General features: G+C 37.4%; 1 protein-coding gene and 1 pseudogene across 11 annotated transcripts in view; one reads left to right on the top strand and one right to left on the bottom strand.

The window, feature by feature from the left end:
• The window catches only part of AKAP6 (A-kinase anchoring protein 6), a 661,506-nt gene that overhangs the window by 300,623 nt on the left and 341,952 nt on the right, over window positions 1-18,931 (top strand). The window lies entirely within an intron of this gene.
• The window catches only part of LOC143656467 (protein lin-28 homolog A pseudogene), a 74,547-nt pseudogene continuing 64,835 nt past the window's right edge, over window positions 9,220-18,931 (bottom strand).

Below are 18,931 nucleotides of genomic sequence, written 5' to 3'. Positions count from 1 at the left end.
TCTTTCAATTTGTTTACCTATGAAAATTTTTAAACTCTCCCTCCTTTTTGAAAGACAATTTTACCATATAAAGAATTTTTGACTAGCAGTTCTTCTCTTTCAGTAGCTTAAATATATCATATGAATGCCTTATCATCTCCATTTCTGATGAGAAATTGGTGCTTAGTCTTATTAGGTATCCCTTGAATGTAATGAATCTCTTTTCTCTTACTGCCTTCAGCATTCTTTTTTTTTATTTTTGGCATCTTGGTTAGTATGGTCTTGGAGAAATGCTTTGACATCCTGATTAGTATGGTCTTGGAGCAGGTCTATTTGGATTTATTCTGTTTGGAGTATGTCGTACTTCTTGGACATTGATATCAATGCTTTCAAAAGTTGGGAAGTTCTCACCTATTATTTCCTCAAACATTCCTTCTTCTCTATTTCATTTCTCTTCTCCTCTGGGACACCCATGATATGAATGTTTGTGTGCTCTATGTTGTCAGTCAGTTCCCTGAGACCCTGCTCAATTTTTCCCATTCTTTTCTCTATCTGTTTGAATTTGGATGCTCTATCTTCTAGTTTGTTGATCCCTTTTTCTGCCTCTTCAAATCTCCTTTGATATGTAGCTAGTGTTTATTTTTTATTTCTTCTATTGTACTTTTCATTCCTATAAGATATGTTAATTTATTTAGTATGCTTTCAAGTTCTTCTTTATACTTACCCAGTGTCTTCCTAACATCCTTTATCTCTTTAGCCATCTCCTTGAATTGGTTTAGATTTGTTGAACATCTTTGATTAGTTGTTCCAGATTCTATATTTCCTCCAACTTTTTGATTTGCTCCTTTGACTGGGATATATCTTCCTATTTCTTAATATGGCTTGTTATTTTTTCTAATGTCTTGACCTCAGATTATCTTGGTGAGAATACACTAAAGATCTGATTCTCTCTCTGGTCCAAGCTTTCATTGTTGATTGGGCTTGTTTTAATGCTCTTCTTTGACACTTCATTCATCCGTATTACACAAACAGGGGTGGGCCAGGTGCCCACATGTGGAAGGGATGAACACTAGTTCTACAGGGACCCAGGATCAGGTAATGATACCCCCAAATCATTTAATTCCACTCCCTAATGGTGTGCTTTCCTGGCCTTCCCAGCATAGAGCTCTCTTTACCTAAAAGTCTTTTTTTTTTTTTTAATTTATTTATTTATTAATTCTTAAAAAAATTTAACAACAGACGAACAAAAACATTAACATATGATCATTTTGTTCTACATATATAATCTACCTAAAAGTCTTTTAAATGTCTTCATGGATGTGCACTTTCCTTGCTTGCCAGCAGATGGTATTCTTCAAAAACCTACTCCCCTCTGGCCTCAGAATGCAGGCTATTCTTAGCTGTTGACTCCAGACAATGTTGTAGCCCTCTGGTCAGGCGAGTTGAAACCCTTGACCTCTACAGTCCAAATTTGTTGGTCAAAAGCTGAAATAATGCTAGACTGTGTTCTGCCATGTTCTTGGGAAACACCTGCTAGGACCTAAAAACCCCAAAACTTTCTGCAAGAGTGAGGAAGAGGTGTCAAGAGCCAGGTATGTTGCGGGGGCGGGGGGGGACGGTTTCTATAATCTCTCACAGCAACTTCTCCATCTCTTCATCCTGTACTTTCCTGGGTGTTGCATAGCACTCCTCCTGATCTCCAGAGCTCCAGAATCTTTGCTCTGGACAGTTTCTGCCTGTTCTCTAGTTGTTTTTCTGGGAGAAAAGTGAGCCTAGCTTCTTCCTAATCAATCATCTTGGATCCTCCCCTTCTGTGTCAAGGGAAGGATTTTGTTGTAACCTTTACCTAGTAATTTTTTTAAGGGCTGGACATTTTGTTTGTTTGCTTTTTTGTTTTTGCTTTTTTGAGTGGTAAAGGGGCATGTGTAGGTAAATGCAGGTATGTATGCATTTCCAAAATTTAGAAGTGATTAATGATTAACATTTTTTCCAATATTTGATAAATGTGTGCAAATAATTGATTATAAAACTGGTACAATAAAAGTCCTAAGGCTGAAAGGATTCATGGAAATCAGACTAATTATTATCACTATGCCTTATATGAAAAGCAGTTTTCACCATGATTTATTTTTTTTTCTGGTACCAATAAATCTTTATTTATTCATTGTATTATCACAGGGAAAATAGGGGAAGGAGATAGGGTCAGCATGTGTTACAAAATGATAGCATAAAGGAAAGGAAGTACCCAGTACCAAATCATTTATCAAATGAACATTCTCCAGTGATATGGTCCAAAGTTCAAGGGTCTCTTGCAGTTTAGGAATGAGGGAATGGGATTAGGGAAAGAACAGACAGGTGCATGCTTTCCTACTCCCATCCCCCTGCCCTCCATAAATTCAAGATTCCACACAAAGCTTTGGTTTCTAGAAGTAAATGTGAAGTTACAGTCTTCTGTTCCCTATTAAACAATCTTTTTTTTTTTTTTTTTTTTACCGTTCTACATATGCACTCAGTAATTCTTAACATCATCACATAGATGCATGATCATCGTTTCTTAGTACATTTGCATCGGTTTAGAGGAACTAGCAACACAACAGAAAAAGATATAAAATGTTAATATAGAGAAAAGAAATAAAAGTAGTAATAATAGTAAAAAAAAAAAAAAAAAACCCTATAGCTCAGATGCAGCTTCATTCAGTGTTTTAACATGATTACTTTACAATTAGGTATTATTGTGCTGTCCATTTTTGAGTTTTTATATCTAGTCCTGTTGCACAGTCTGTATCCCTTCTGCTCCAATTACCCATTATCTTACCCTGTTTCTAACTCCTGCTGGACTCTGTTACCAATGACATATTTCAAGTTTATTCTCGAATGTCCGTTCACATCAGTGGGACCATACAGTATTTGTCCTTTAGTTTTTGGCTGGACTCACTCAGCATAATATTCTCTAGGTCCATCCATGTTATTACATGCTTCATAAGTTTATCTTGTCTTAAAGCTGCATAATATTCCATCGTATGTATATACCACAGTTTATTTAGCCATTCTTCTGTTGATGGCCATTTTGGCTGTTTCCATCTCTTTGCAATTGTAAATAATGCTGCTATAAACATTGGTGTGCAAATGTCCGTTTGTGTCTTTGCCCTTAAGTCCTTTGAGTAGATACCCAGCAATGGTATTGCTGGGTCGTATGGCAATTCTATATTCAGCTTTTTGAGGAACCACCAAACTGCCTTCCACAGTGGTTGCACCATTTGACATTCCCACCAACAGTGGATAAGTGTGCCTCTTTCTCCGCATCCTCTCCAGCACTTGTCATTTTCTGTTTTGTTGATAATGGCCATTCTGGTGGGTGTGAGATGATATCTCATTGTGGTTTTGATTTGCATTTCTCTAATGGCCAGGGACATTGAGCATCTCTTCATGTGCCTCTTGGCCATCCGTATTTCCTCTTCTGAGAGGTGTCTGTTCAAGTCTTTTTCCCATTTTGTAATTGGGTTGGCTGTCTTTTTGTTGTTGAGTTGAACAATCTCTTTATAAATTCTGTATACTAGACCTTTATCTGATATGTCATTTCCAAATATTATCTCCCATTGTGTAGGCTGTCTTTCTACTTTCTTGATGAAGTTCTTCGATGCACAAAAGTGTTTAATTTTGAGGAGCTCCCATTTATTTATGTCTTTCTTCAGTGCTCTTGCTTTAGGTTTAAGGTCCATAAAACTGCCTCCAGGGCGGGCCGCGGTGGCTCAGCGGGCAAGAGTGCTTGCCTGCGATGCCGGAGGACCCCGGTTCGATTCCCGGCCCCAGCCCATGTAAAAAACAAACAAACAAACAAAATATAATAAAACAAGAAAATGTTTAAAGATGTTTCCCTTTCTTCCTTCCTTCCATCCTTCCTTCCTTCTCTGTCTTTCCTTCCCTTCCTCCCTCTCTCTTAAAAAAAAAAAAAAAAAAAAAAAAAAAAAAAAACCGCCTCCAGTTGTAAGATTCATAAGATATCTCCCTACATTTTCCTCTAACTGTTTTATGGTCTTAGACCTAATGTTTAGATCTTTGATCCATTTTGAGTTAACTTTTGTATAAGGTGTGAGATACGGGTCTTCTTTCATTCTTTTACATATGGATATCCAGTTCTCTAGGCACCATTTATTGAAGAGACTGTTCTGTCCCAGGTGAGTTGGCTTGACTGCCTTATCAAAGATCAAATGTCCATAGATGAGAGGGTCTATATCTGAGCACTCTATTCGATTCCATTGGTCAATATATCTATCTGTATGCCAATACCATGCTGTTTCGACCACTGTGGCTTCATAATATGCCTTAAAGTCCGGCAGCACAAGACCTCCAGCTTCGTTTTTTTTCCTCAAGATGTTTTTAGCAATTCGGGGCAACCTGCCCTTCCAGATAAATTTGCTTATTGGTTTTTCTAATTCTGAAAAATAAGTTTTTGGGATTTTGATTGGTATTGCATTGAATCTGTAGATCAGTTTAGGTAGGATTGACATCTTAATTATATTTAGTCTTCCAATCCATGAACACGGTATGCCCTTCCATCTATTTAGGTCTTCTGTGATTTCTTTTAGCAGTTTTTATAGTTTTCTTTATATAGGTTTTTTGTCTCTTTGGTTAAATTTATTCCTAGGTATTTTATTCTTTTAGTTGCGATTGTAAATGGGATTCGTTTCTTGATTTCCGCCTCAGCTTGTTCATTACTAGTGTATAGAAAAGCTGCAGATTTTTGAATGTTGATCTTGTAGCCTGCTACTTTGCTGTACTCATTTATTAGCTCTAGTAATTTTGTTGTGGATTTTTCTGGGTTTTCTACATATAGTATCATATCATCTGCAAACAGTGATAGTTTTACTTCTTCCTTTCCAATTTTGATGCCTTGTATTTCTTTTTCTTGCCTAATTGCTCTGGCTAGAACTTCCAACACAATGTTGAATAATAGTGGTGATAGTGGACATCTTTGTCTTGTTCCTGATCTTAGGGGGAAAGTTTTCCATTTTTCCCCATTGAGGATGATATTAGCTGTGGGTTTTTCATATATTCCCTCTATCATTTCAAGGAAGTTCCCTTGTATTCCTATCTTTTGAAGTGTTTTCAACAGGAAAGGATGTTGAATCTTGTCAAATACCTTCTCTGCATCAATTGAGATGATCATGTGATTTTTCTGCTTTGATTTGTTGATGTGGTGTATTACATTAATTGATTTTCTTATGTTGAACCATCCTTGCATACCTGGGATGAATCCTACTTGGTCATGATGTATAATTCTTTTAATGTGTTGTTGGATACGATTTGCTAGAATTTTATTGAGGATTTTTGCATCTGTATTCATTAGAGAGATTGGTCTATAGTTTTCTTTTTTTGTAATATCTTTGCCTGGTTTTGGTATGAGGGTGATGTTGGCTTCATAGAATGAATTAGGTAGTTTTCCCTCCACTTCAATTATGTTGAAGAGTTTGAGCAGAGTTGGTACTAATTCTTTCTGGAATGTTTGATAGAATTCACATGTGAAGCCGTCTGGTCCTGGATTTTTCTTTTTAGGGAGCTTTTGAATGACTAATTCAATCTCTTTACTTGTGATTGGTTTGTTGAGGTCGTCTATTTCTTCTTGAGTCAAAGTTGGTTGTTCATGTCTTTCCAGGAACCCGTCCATTTCATCTAAATTGTTGTATTTATTAGCGTAAAGTTGTTCATAGTATCCTGTTATTACCTCCTTTATTTCTGTGAGGTCAGTAGTTATGTCTCCTCTTCCATTTCTGATCTTATTTATTTGCATCCTCTCTCTTCTTCTTTTTGTCAATCTTGCTAAGGGCCCATCAATCTTATTGATTTTCTCATAGAACCAACTTCTGGTCTTATTGATTTTCTCTATTGTTTTCATGTTTTCAATTTCATTTATTTCTGCTCTAATCTTTGTTATTTCTTTCCTTTTGCTTGCTTTGGGATTAGTTTGCTGTTCTTTCTCCAGTTCTTCCAAGTGGACAGTTAATTCCTGCATTTTTGCCTTTTCTTCTTTTCTGATAAAGGCATTTAGGGCAATAAATTTCCCTCTTAGCACTGCCTTTGCTGCGTCCCATAAGTTTTGATATGTTGTGTCTTCATTTTCATTTGCCTCTAGGTATTTACTAATTTCTCTTGCAATTTCTTCTTTGACCCACTTGTTGTTTAAGAGTGTGTTGTTGAGCCTCCATGTATTTGTGAATTTTCTGGCCCTCCGCCTATGATTGATTTCCAACTTCCTTCCTTTATGATCCGAGAAAGTGTTGTGTATGATTTCAATCTTTTTAAATTTAAGACTTGCTTTGTGACCCAGCATATGGTCTATCTTTGAGAATGATCCATGAGCACTTGAGAAAAAGGTGTATCCTGCTATTGTGGGATGTAATGTCCTATAAATGTCTGTTAAGTCTAGTTCATTTATAGTAATATTCAGATTCTCTATTTCTTTATTGATCCTCTGTCTAGATGTTCTGTCCATTGATGAGAGTGGTGAATTGAAGTCTCCAACTGTTATGGTATATGTGTCTATTTCCCTTTTCAGTGTTTGCAGTGTATTCCTCACATATTTTGGGGCATTCTGGTTCAGTGCGTAAATATTTATGATTGTTATGTCTTCTTATTGAATTGTTCCTTTTATTAGTAGATAGTGTCCTTATTTGTCTCTTTTAACTGTTTTACATTTGAAGTCTAATTTGTTGGATATTAGTATAGCCACTCCTGCTCTTTTCTGGTTGTTATTTGCATGAAATATCTTTTCCCAACCTTTCACTTTCAACCTATATTTATCTTTGGGTCTAAGATGTGTTTCCTGTAGACAGCATATAGAAGGATCCTGTTTTTTAATCAATTCTGCCAGTCTATGTCTTTTGATTGGGGAATTCAGTCCATTAATATTTAGTGTTATTACTGTTTGGATAATATTTTCCTCTACTTTTGCCTTTTGTATTATATATATCATATCTGACTTTCCTTCTTTCTACACTCTTCTCCATGCCTCTCTCTTCTGTCTTTTTGTATCTGACTCTAGTGCTCCCTTTAGTATTTCTTGCACTATTAAACAATCTTATGGCCAGTTTGACATAAGTTTCTTGCACCTGTATGCACCTATATAAAAGTTCCCAAGTGACTTGGATACACATTTATCTCCCCTTTCTTGATCTCTCATCTCTACTTTCTAATTGGAAATCCCACTTCCCCCTATTGTTTCTCTCTATCCTAGCATTGATTATTGAGTATGTTTGGTCAGTCCAAATACAGCCACACTAATCTTTGGGCATGGATCATTTCAGGAAATGGTCTTAACTGAGACAGTTGGGAATGAGGGATGGAGTTCCAAGTTATTCAGGGTTTTTGAATAAATCATTGAAAGAGTTGTGGAAATACCCCCAAATTAATTATCTATTTGGTTTGAAGAGGGGGAACTGAAGACGGGCGATGGGATAAGTTTTTAGGAGAGAGGATGTAGTCCAAAATAGGAATAGGGGAAAGTGAACACAAAAGAAAGAAAGGATGGTTCAAGAGGGGACCACCCCACCCCCCGCCATGCAAAGCATATATTTCAGATCCTTCTGCCTGGTGCAAAAACTTCTGTCAAAGAGGCTTTGGTTATTTTTCTTTCAATACAAAAAAGAATTTTATAAACAATAAAAACCCCTAAAGAACACAGATTAGGCCACCTAGCAATCACCAAATCAGTGGTTTGTGAAGAAGTTCTACAAAGCCCAGACTAATAACCAGTTCGGGGGTGGCATTCAGGGGAGACAAGAACTCCAGATCAGACACATATCACCCAATGCATTCTGTTGCATTTGCTGTGTTTCAACACAGTGAGGTAGGTTTGTAGTGACCCCACAGCATGTAAACAAAACCCCCTTTCTTCTCTACCACTGCACTATAGTCACTACTGCAGCAGGGTAGGACATTGGCTCCAGGCACCCCAAAGAAGCTTTCACTTATGGTCTCTCTGAAAGCCAAGCAGAAAAAGTCCAGAATTTTGAAAGGTTAAGGATTTTAGACTTTGCTTCATACATTCATCCTTGGACACACACATCCCCCTCTTGTGCAAGGCAGGCATAGCCTAATCCAGTGAAGGATGGAGCCTGTGTACCAAGTAAGTCCTGTATAAGAATCCCTTATTACATATATAGATAATCTCACCCAAGCTTGGCTTCTTCTCTTGACCTTTAACCTAGCCCAGGCTCCCCTAACCTCTCTGTACCATCTTCCCATTTAGGCTAATTTCCAGTCTTCCAATAGGAGATCAAGTCATGGGCACACCCAAGTAAAACCCAGTCTTCCATGAGATACTTTCAAGGTGAAGGGATTTCAAGAGGACACTGGCAGAAAAGCAGTTCTAATTGGCAAAAATGAGGTAGTTCAAATGGGTTGAACTACCTGCTTTGTATCTTTGTGGTGATAAAGCAACAACAACAAAAAGGCATTCCTGCTGTGCAGACTTGTAGTTGCTGCCAACTTATCCCTGAGAATGCTCATGTACCTGAGAACACAGTGCAGGAATGAGGGCCTTAGTTTAAAATATACAAAAGTACAAAACCAGAATATTTATATTAAGAAAAAAAAAGTTAAAATGCAGAAGATATGTCATTGCACACAGTTAGTGCCACTAGCATCCTGAAGAAAGTGGGATCCAAGGTGCAGTTATCAAAGAGAGCAAATTAATAAAATTGTATCAGCCCAGAATGGGGTAGGAGTGAATTTGGGAGCAATAGGTCTGCTGCTGTCCCACCACCCACCCCTTTTGCCTGTGAACACAAACCACTGCTTGGGACAGTTACAAGTACCCTGTACCAAGAGAGACAAGACATGGAAAAACCCTGAACCTGCCCCTGAGAGATTCCCTCCCACAGAATGAAGTGGCTCCTGGGTTGGTTCCATCAATCTGCTCTTACAGTTGGTCTTTTCATTCTGGCATGAGAAATATTTTTATATTTTAGAATCCTTCTTTCAAAGGAAAATAACCTCCCTCCAGGGGTATTTCTCTTGAAAGCCCTTGTTTGTATTTGGATAGAGCATGGTTGTATTTCCTTTGCTTCACCCCTTTCCCACAACAAGATGGAAGAGAGGGTGATGCTGTAGAACCTGTTCTGAGATACATGGTAGTGCCAGCTGCCACCTACCTGGCCCTATCCCACTTTCTCTACTCTGCTGACTAATTCCTGCTCCTCAGAACTTTCTAATTGCAAAAGGATTTCCCCCATGCACTGTGGCTCAATTCTGGGCCTCTGGGAACAGGGCAGGGCTGTGGCTCTCTTCTTCCTTCCAAAAGTAGGAGGGCACACATCCCTGTGAGCTAGGAGCCTGCTGAGCTTTCAGTGGACATGAGGCCCCCATATGGCTGATGTTCTGGCAGAAGTGGCACTTCTTGGGCTGGGGTGGCAGCTAATATTCCTTGGCATTATGGTCTAGACCTCCACAGTTGTAGCACCTGTCTTCTTTTGATCTGCGCTTCTGCATGTTCTTCCCCTTTGGCTCCCAGTCATTCCCAGTGCAGAACTCTCCACCCAGGTCCAGCGACACAGATTCTACCGCCTTGGCAACTTCTTAAAGGTGAGCTCCACTGCCTGACCCTCCTTCAGGCTCTGGAAGCCCTCCACGTGCAGCTTACTTTGATGCACTAAGCTGTCCACTCCGGGTTCAAGCACAACCCTAGCGCAGGCCATCATGGACTGGAAGCGAACCCCACGCGCGGGTGGAACCACTTACAGATGTCGGTATCCTGCAGCAGCCCCGGCTCCTCTGCCGCCGGCGCCCTGTACTCCCGCGCGTCCTCCACAGCCTTGGCGCAGTTACCTGCAAACTGCTGGTCGCACATGGAGCTTGTGATCGTCACCTGAGCCCGCGGCCCCGGGGCTCTGGTCAGGCGCTGCTGCCCCAGAGAAGTCAGGAGGCAAAGGGGTTCTCGGGAGAAGAGGCAGCCACATCTCCCCGGGACCACTTTGGTTTACTTTTTTTTTTTTTTTTAACTTTCTTTATTGTGTAGTGTAACATATATACAAAGCAAAGAAATAAAAAAAGCAATAGTTTTCAAAGCACTCTTCAACAAGTAGTTACAGGACAGATCTCAGGGTTTGTCATAGACTACCGTACCATCATCTCAGATTTTTCCTTCTAGCTGTTCCAGAATATAGGAGGCAGGAAGACTTAAATATTTTATCATCACAATCAACTATTTTTCCTTTTTTTAAAATGAAAAATAACATATATACAAAAAAGCAATAAATTTCAAAGCACAGCACCACAATTAGTTGTAGAACGTATTTCAAAGTTTGATATGGGTTACATTCCACAATTTTAGATTTTTACTTCTCGCTGTTCTAAAATACTGGAGACTAAAAGAGATATCAATTTAATGATTCAGCATTCATATTCATTTGTTAAATCCTGTCTTCTCTGTATAACTCAACCATCACCTTTGCTCTTTCTATTCCTCTCTTTAGGGGTGTTTGGACTAAGGTCATTATAAGTTTTCCATACTGGAAGGGTCTGTCACTAATACAGGGTAGGAAGATGGAACTATCTGATGTTCTAGAGAGGCTGGGCTAGGTTTCAGGACTTATCTGGACCAGAGACGCATCTGGAGGTTGTAGGTTTCTGGAAAGTTACTCTAGTGCATGGAGTCCTTGTGGAATCTTATATATTGCCCTAGGGGTGCTTTAGGATTGGCTGGAACGGTCCTGGTTGGAGGTTGGCAGGTTTTGATAGGTAGCAAGGTCTAACTGAAGCTTGCATAAGAGCAACCTTCAGAGTAGCCTCTCGACTCTATTTGAACTCTCTCTGCCACTCATACTTTATCAGTTACACTTCTCTTTCCCCTTTTTGGTCAGGATGAAATTGTCGATCATAGGGTGCACAAGAGTAGCCTCATGATCAAGGGCATGGCCTATTGATTTGGGTGTCCCTAAAGTTTGACACAGTATCAGGGGATTCCCTGATAGTAAAGTTTAATAGCTTCATATTCTTTCTCCCATCCCTCAGGGGACTTTGTCAATACTTTTTGATGATCTGCTTAATATACTCTAGGATGTATTGAGGCAATCCAATAATCTATACAAGATTAAAGGACCTCTTTCTTATTCTGGGCTCCCTGTGTTTCAGTTGTTCAAATGAGTTATACAGATGGGTGAATTAGATTATGTACTACAGAAAATTTCAGTTCCAGGCCAAATAAACCTTTCTTCCATTGGTCTCAAAGAGTATGTGTGGTTCTAAAATATAGACACAGTCTTCCTTACCCCTATGTTCTGAATTACTTTAACCCCAATCTGTTCAGCTTCATTCTTATCTCTAAATATCAGGTTATATATAAAACAGCCTCTCAAAATCCAGAAATAATAATCACCACTCCGGACTTAATGTGTCTGCTCTAAAAGCTTACAATCTAGGCTTCTGTTTTCTTATAAGCATTTTCTAAAGGTGATCATACCATTCTTGTTCTTTTGTTTCTGGCTTATTTTGTCTCACCAGGTGTCCCACATGTTCGTTCACATGGTTGCATGCCTCGCAACTTTGTTCTTTTTTGTAGCAGCACAGCCTTCATTCATAAGTACACACCATCATTCACCAATCTACTTCTCTGTCAGTGAATCCCACCATTAGTTTTAATGCTGAGCAGTACTACACAGTTTTGAAGGTGATATAGTGTAATTGCATTTAATTGTCAAATCTTTCAAAACAAAGAAACCAGTGGAGTTGGCTTTATTTCACAAAAATTTAGAGCAATTTTGTGTTCAAAAGAATAAAAGGTAAAGATCAAAACTCTTCTTTTTGCAAAAAACAAAAGTAGAGTTAAAGGCTATAATACAATGTAAACAAATCATCCAAACACAACTACTTTCAGAAGTAAATAGGCAAGTTTTTGTTTTTCATTGTCAAATAATAAAAATATGTAGCTGATAACAAACCTTTAAAAATAATTATGCTCTTAAATTGAAATGAATAATTTTGGTGCTCATGAAATCTAAATGAACTAAGTTTATGTTATGATTCTATGATAGTTTATTTTTTAGTCTGGGTCAAAATATCTGTCTCAAAATATATGCCTTAAATTGTCATGAACCTGAGTCAGAGAATTAGAATATGTTCCTGGACTTCACCTATTACTCTTAATGGACTTGCTACTTCTTTAATGCCAATAATTAATACATTTTAATCAAAGAAATATATTATGTTATCCAAGAGGAAAGAATAGTATACTTTAGGAGAAATAATTTAATATGAAAAAAATCAGTATTACTCAATCTTTGAAATCCAAATAAATAATAATAGTCTTCAAACTACCTATAAAGCTTCAAAAAGCCCAATGGATCTTGTACATATATCCATGATAAGGCTTCATAGACTGACATTTTTTTATTGCTGTTTGTCTGAAATTATATTGAGCCTGTGAGGTAACTAACACTGCTTATCTCATACTGGTCAGGGAGCTCTGAACAATAGTTACATTTGTCATTGATTAAATGGAAAGGTGGAAAAATAAATTAATCATTACTAAATAAATTTAGTTTGCCCAATAGCCACAATCTTTTAAAACGTGGGGTTTATGGTGGGAGAGGATTGGGTGCTGCTCAGGAGATAAGAGACTTCTCGGTGAAGACAAGAATGGAACCACTGAATTAATCTGCTGAATAGGACCTTGTCATCTACTGAATAGGGCCTGTGAAAATTCACTATAAACCAGGTAGGTTTTGATTAAGTAGGGTAGGGTGGGGGCCTAAAGCTCCCTTGGAGGGGGTGTTTTTAGCTGTATCAGGTGAAGTCATGAGGATTCTGAATCCTATTTTATCTACTTTACTGTTTGGCCCTGAAATAGTCCTTTTGTAGAGTGAGGCAGCTTGGAATTAGGAACTGATCTTGGGTAACCAGAAGCTCCCCAAATCGCAGATATGGAGAGAGCATCCCTCCTCTGTCATTCTCAGCACTGTACTGGGGCAGGCAAAACTGAAAAACCCTGGAGCTTCTTATTAATCTGTGGTCAACTTTTGGACTTCAACACAGTGCTAGATGAGAGAGTGAAACCAAACAGAAAGATACTTGTGTGTTGACAGCACTGGAAACTTTTCCCCGTAGACTTCCTGATAAAGTTCAGGCGCCTTGTAAAGCTGCACAGACAGGGCCCGGCCTCTGGACCACATGCTTTTTCATCTACGTCATAAACATGACATTTCTGAGTTGTTCCTGTTCATATTTCAACTCTGTGCTGAGGCCATAAACTTTCCTTATATAATGGGGTCCAAGTCATGCTCCAAGATTTTCTAAAATAGAAAATTTAAACATTTCTCTTTCGTTCACTTGCATCAAACCTCCATCCTTCAACACTGCAGGGTTGGCCTGGTCATTGTTTTGGTAATTCACAATTATTTACTTTGCCACTTAAGGCTCCATCAGGTTTGCTACAGATATTCCCCACTGACCAAAGTCACATCTTATTCCATCTGTTTACCCTGTAGCAAATTAGTGTGAATGAAAAAGCCTTGGCAAATATATATAAATATATGAAAGAAATCTAGCCTGTTCAGGATGCTGAAATAATACTAGGAATGCATTTTATAATACTGTCTATTATATAATGTTTGTTTTATAATAATATAAATTTATATATAAAATATTATACTTTTGCTTTCATTTTCTAAAATTAACCCAAAGCAGAGAAAATATCTTAAAAATGACCATTCTTCAGATTAAGATAATGAATCTTTGTTTTAAATTATGTACATCTTTGTAGATAGCCTGATAATTAGGAGCTAAGAGTTATAATAATGCTTTGCTGTTAATGTGGGAAAGCTTTGAACTTTAGGTGAATCAGTTTCTTCTTCAGTAAAGGTACATACTGACTTCATAATTCATGGATAGAAATGTTATTACTTCTGCAGTTTACAGAAGCATCTAATTCTATATGTTGATATGCTATACTTGGATTTTCATGACTTTCTTTTTTTGGACTTGTTTCCTACATTATTTTAATTGCAAATGCCCTTAAAAGTACTATTAGTAGCAACAGTGGAAATGACAAAATGAGCAATAGAAAAGTTAATTACCACACCAAATCTTTTTATTTTTTAATAAAAGAGAATAAGAAACAAAATAATATCTTATCTCATATTTCAAATTGAGGCAAAAGCAATTAAGAAAATGATAGAAGCTATGAAAGAAAAACATGAATCAAAATTAGAAAAACTCTCTAAACAAAAATTATTTTCTTTTATTTTATTAGAGTGTGGGAATAGGGATCTAAATTTTAAATAAAATTATATATATATAAATTGGTGCTGATTTCGTAATTGCACAGCTTGTTTAGTTTTTTCTTGCTTTTAAATTCCAACTTAAAATTATGAGGTTTCAGAAATTTATTGAAAGTTTAACAATGTTTAAAAATAGAAAAGCATGAGTGTTCATCCTTTAAAATGATTTTTAAATTTGTACTTTATATTGTTTTATCAATCTGTCTTTGCAAGCAGTCTTCAGGTTAAAGATACTTCTAAAAGGTTACAGTACACTTCCTCTGTATGTAAACTAGATGGAATAATAGAATTCATAATCCATAATATTCTTTGAACGCTAAGCTTTAAACTTCATTTTATGTCCATCACAAATACATTAGTTTGAAACAGAAAGTGGCTACTTGCCATTTTGACATCAACTCATTTTGCGAGGCATAGGCAGCTGACATCATTTAAAACAAAATATTAACTTGTGTTACATGTGTGTCTATCTTTTGTCAATCATCTCTGACAAAAGTATATTATTGTTTAATCACTCTGTGTCTTAATATTATTTTAATATTGAGGTATATTATTTTAATCATTCCATGACTTGATAGGCTTTCAATACAAGAATATCTTCAGATGGATGAATACCAGAGGGCTTTCAGTTTTTAGAGTAAAAAACCAAGCATTGGGCTGTAGTAGCCAAAAATCATGGGTTAGCTAAGAGATCATGATAAAATGTGATTATTTTATGAAATCCCATTTAATAACAAATGGAACTAGACTTGTCTAACAATTTTTCCATCAAAAAATATTGTTATGTGCAAAAGTATTGCCTATGTTGTTTTTCCCACCGCTGCACTTACTAGAACTGCTGAGAGGACTGCATATATGATTTAAACCTGAGTTGATTTTTTCCTCATTCTTGAAAGGAGTACTTCTTTGTGAAAGTAGTTCTTACAGCTTTGTTTTCAACCAGCTAAAAATATTTTATATATTACTCTAACCTGTTGTCCTCCACATTCTATTGTTCTAATTGTACTGTTTTCTGATTTGTACTTATGTCTTGAGACAGTAACTTTTTGAATAAAAATAGACCTACAAAATTAGAAAAACTTGAAAATAAGGCGATAAAAAAGGAGGATAATTTAAAAGAACGATGAAAAAATTCAGGGAGCTAAGGAAAGAGTTAGATACAAAAGAAACATAACTTTAGAAATGAAGGCTAAATCAGAAGTGCAAATAATACCCTAAGCATATAATGCCCTAAGAAAATATAATGTAGAAAGGAGGAAATATTTATTCATAACAGTCCCAAATTGGAAGCAACCCAAATGCTCATCAACTGGTGAATAGGTAAGGAAATTGTCATTTATCCACAAATGAATGTCATTCAGCAATAAAAGGAACAAACCACTGATACATGCAACTAGATAAATAAATCTCAAAAGCATGCTGTGTACAATAAGCCAGACACAGATTACATGCTGTGTGATTCCATTTAAATGACAATCTAAAAAAAGGCAAAATATAGGGTCAGAAAACCTATCAGTGGTTTCTTGGGGTGGGGCAGAGGGGCGGGTGGATAGGTAGTTATGAGGGAACTTTTTGTGATGATGGAAATGTCCTGTATCTTGTGGTGATGCTGACACCACTGTCTACATTTGCTAAAGCTTACCAAACTGTACACTTAAAGAGGATGGCATTTATTGTATATAAATTAGGCATCAATTAAAAAATAAAAAGAGAAAAATGATTTGCGTGAAAGTAATTGGTATAGGTAGATCGCCAAGAAAATTCAGCATGAGCATAAGAATCCCCAAGAAAGTTCAAGCAATGCACTAGGATAGTAGGAATATCTCTACTTCATGAAAACTGTCTACATAATTTTTCTTACTTTTTTTAAAAACATTTTTTATTGTTAAATATAACATCTATATGAAGAAAAGAAAGAAAAAAGTAATGATTTTCAAAATACACTTTGAAAAGTAGTTACAAAACAGATTTCAGGTTTGTTATGGGTTCCCATAACTGATATAATTTTTAAGTAACCAAAATTACATATTGAAAACATATTACATGATGGAAAAAATCTACCCAGAATGGCTAAAAGCAATTGAACTTTAACAAGGGGGGGAAAATGCTCCCACAGCCCTACAAGCTTAACAACCAAGTTGTTAGTAAGGGAAAGAGTATCCGAGTGTCACCAGATCGCAATCAGTAAAATCCAGACTGAGAAACTTGAAACTACAGGACAAACAGCCCTATTCAACAAAATTTACACACGCACAAGGAACATTTGAAAAAATCTGTAGATTAAAAGAGATATAAGAGACACTAATAATCAATGTGTGGGCCTTGTTTAGATCCTGATTCAAAATGCATACTATAAAAAACCTTTACAGAGCAATTGAGGAAATATGGACACTGAGTGTGATTCGAGAATATTAAGGAATTAATTTTTGTGAGTGTATGATAATGGCATTGTGGTTATGTTTAGAAAGAAGATTCCTTGTCTTTTAGTAATACATACTGAAATATTATTTACAGATGAAATGATAGGTGGTTTAGGATCTGCCTCAAGATACTGTGAAGTGGGGCCCGATGGGTGAGAGCATAAATGAAGCACGATTGTCTGGGAGGTGAAGACTGTCGATGATGGGTGCTGGGTTCTTGGGGTTCATTATTCTGTGGTCTCCACTTTTGTCAAGTTTGAAATGCCCCATAATAAAACATTTTTAAAGGCAGAATGACTAACATTTATATCAGCTTTTTCACAGTCCTTTGGGGGAAAAGAAAGGGAGACTTGGAGAGGTGGTTTTTTTGCCCCCAGGACATGGAACTAGAGTGTGTCAGAATCCGGAATCCAGGCCTGTCTCTCCAGGGCTAAACCAGGTGCTCTTGGAAGCAAAGGTGGCACTTTCCTTTTGTAGTTTTGGAACTTCCCTCAGTGCTCTGGCCTTATGTTAGGAAAGGTCACTTCCAAGAAATTGCTTGGGCATTCTGCCTGTGATTTTGGCAACTTGACACTTTTTTGCTTTTAAGTGAGATTCCCGCTGTTAGCTTCCTGTTTCTGTTCAGGCATTGCACGCCTCTCCTTGTTACTACATGTTAAATTTTCTCTGCTTTATTTGCTTTTAGTTTTAATTTTTGTCCTCACCTTCTCCCTCTTCATATGCTCTCTTCTCTCTTTTGTCTTTCTCCAACCATAAAGTGACTTTTCAACTGCTGACTATGCCCCCTCTCTGCCTGGTTGAGCTGGTTGTTCATTATAGACATTATTCCATCTGCCCCATGGAATTCTCACCCTAATGATCCCCTCCCAGAAAGTCCAATTCAGGTGAATTTGATCACTGACCTAGCGAAGGGAGCACCCATGAGGCAGTCCTAGGATAGAACCCAGACAGTAGCATTCAGAACATAGGGAGATAGGAATTTTCTAATCAAACATTATTATGAGAGGAACCCTGGAGTCTTGAACAAAGTAAGTACTTTATTAATATTTTTAAACTTTTTATGATTTTTTTTTTTTTTTTTGCATGGGCAGGCACTGGGAATCGAACCCGGGTCTCTGGCATGGCAGGTGAGAACTCTGCCTGCTGAACCATCATGGCCCACCCAATATTTTTTAACTTTTTAATTGCATAATATAACATATATACAAAGCAAAGAAATTAAAAAGCAATTGTTTTCAAAGTATAAGTATTTACCCAAGAGATCCCAGAGTTTGTCACGGGTTCCCATACCATCATCTCAGAGTTTTCCTCCTAGCTTCTCCAGAATATAGGAAGCTAGAAGGAATAAATATTTTTTTTATCATCACAGTCAACTTTTTTTTTCTTTTTTGTGAAAAATAACATGAATACAAAAAGCAATAAATTTCAAAGTGCAAACCACATTAGTTGTAGAACATATTTCAGAGTTTGACATGGGTTACAATTCCACAATTTCAGGTTTATACTTCTAGCTGCTCTAAGATACCAGAGGCTAAAAGAGGTACCAATTTAATGATTCAGCAATCATACTCATTTGTTAAATCTCATCTTCTCTGTATAACTCCACCATCACCTTTGCTCTTTCTATCCCTCTCTTTAGGGGTGTTTGGGCTATGGCAATTCTAAATTTTTCATAATGAAAGGGTCTGTCACTAATATGGGGTAGGGAGATGAAACTATCTGATGTTCTGGAGAGGCTTGGCTAGGTTTCAGGATTTATCTGGACCAGGGACCATCTGGAGGTTATAGGTTTCTGGAAAGTTACTCTAGTGCATGGAACCCTTGTGGAATCTTACATATTGCCCTAGGTGGTTCTTTAGGATTAGCTGGAATGGTCCTGGTTGGGATTTGGCAGGTTATGATAGGTAGCAAGGTCTACCTGAAGTTTGCCTAAGAGCAACCTCCAGAGTAGCCTCCTACTCTATTTGAACTCTCTCTGCCTCTCATACTTTTATTAGTTACACTTCTTTCCCCATTTTGGTCAGGATGGAATTGTTGATCCCACAGTGCCAGGGACAGAGTCATCCCTGGGAGTCATCTCCCATGCTGCCAGGGAGACTTTCACCCATGGATGTCATGTCCCACATAAGGGGAAGGGCCATGATTTCAGTTGCAGAGTTGGGCTTAGAGAAATGAAGCCACATCTGAGCAACAAGAGAGGTCGTCCAGATGTAACTCTTAGGCATGCCTATAAGTAGGCTAAGCTTCTCCACTACCTACAGA

The sequence above is a fragment of the Tamandua tetradactyla genome, chromosome 14 (assembly GCF_023851605.1).
Source record: "Tamandua tetradactyla isolate mTamTet1 chromosome 14, mTamTet1.pri, whole genome shotgun sequence".
Lineage (NCBI taxonomy): Eukaryota > Metazoa > Chordata > Mammalia > Pilosa > Myrmecophagidae > Tamandua > Tamandua tetradactyla.
This window is presented reverse-complemented; position numbering and strand designations above follow the sequence as displayed.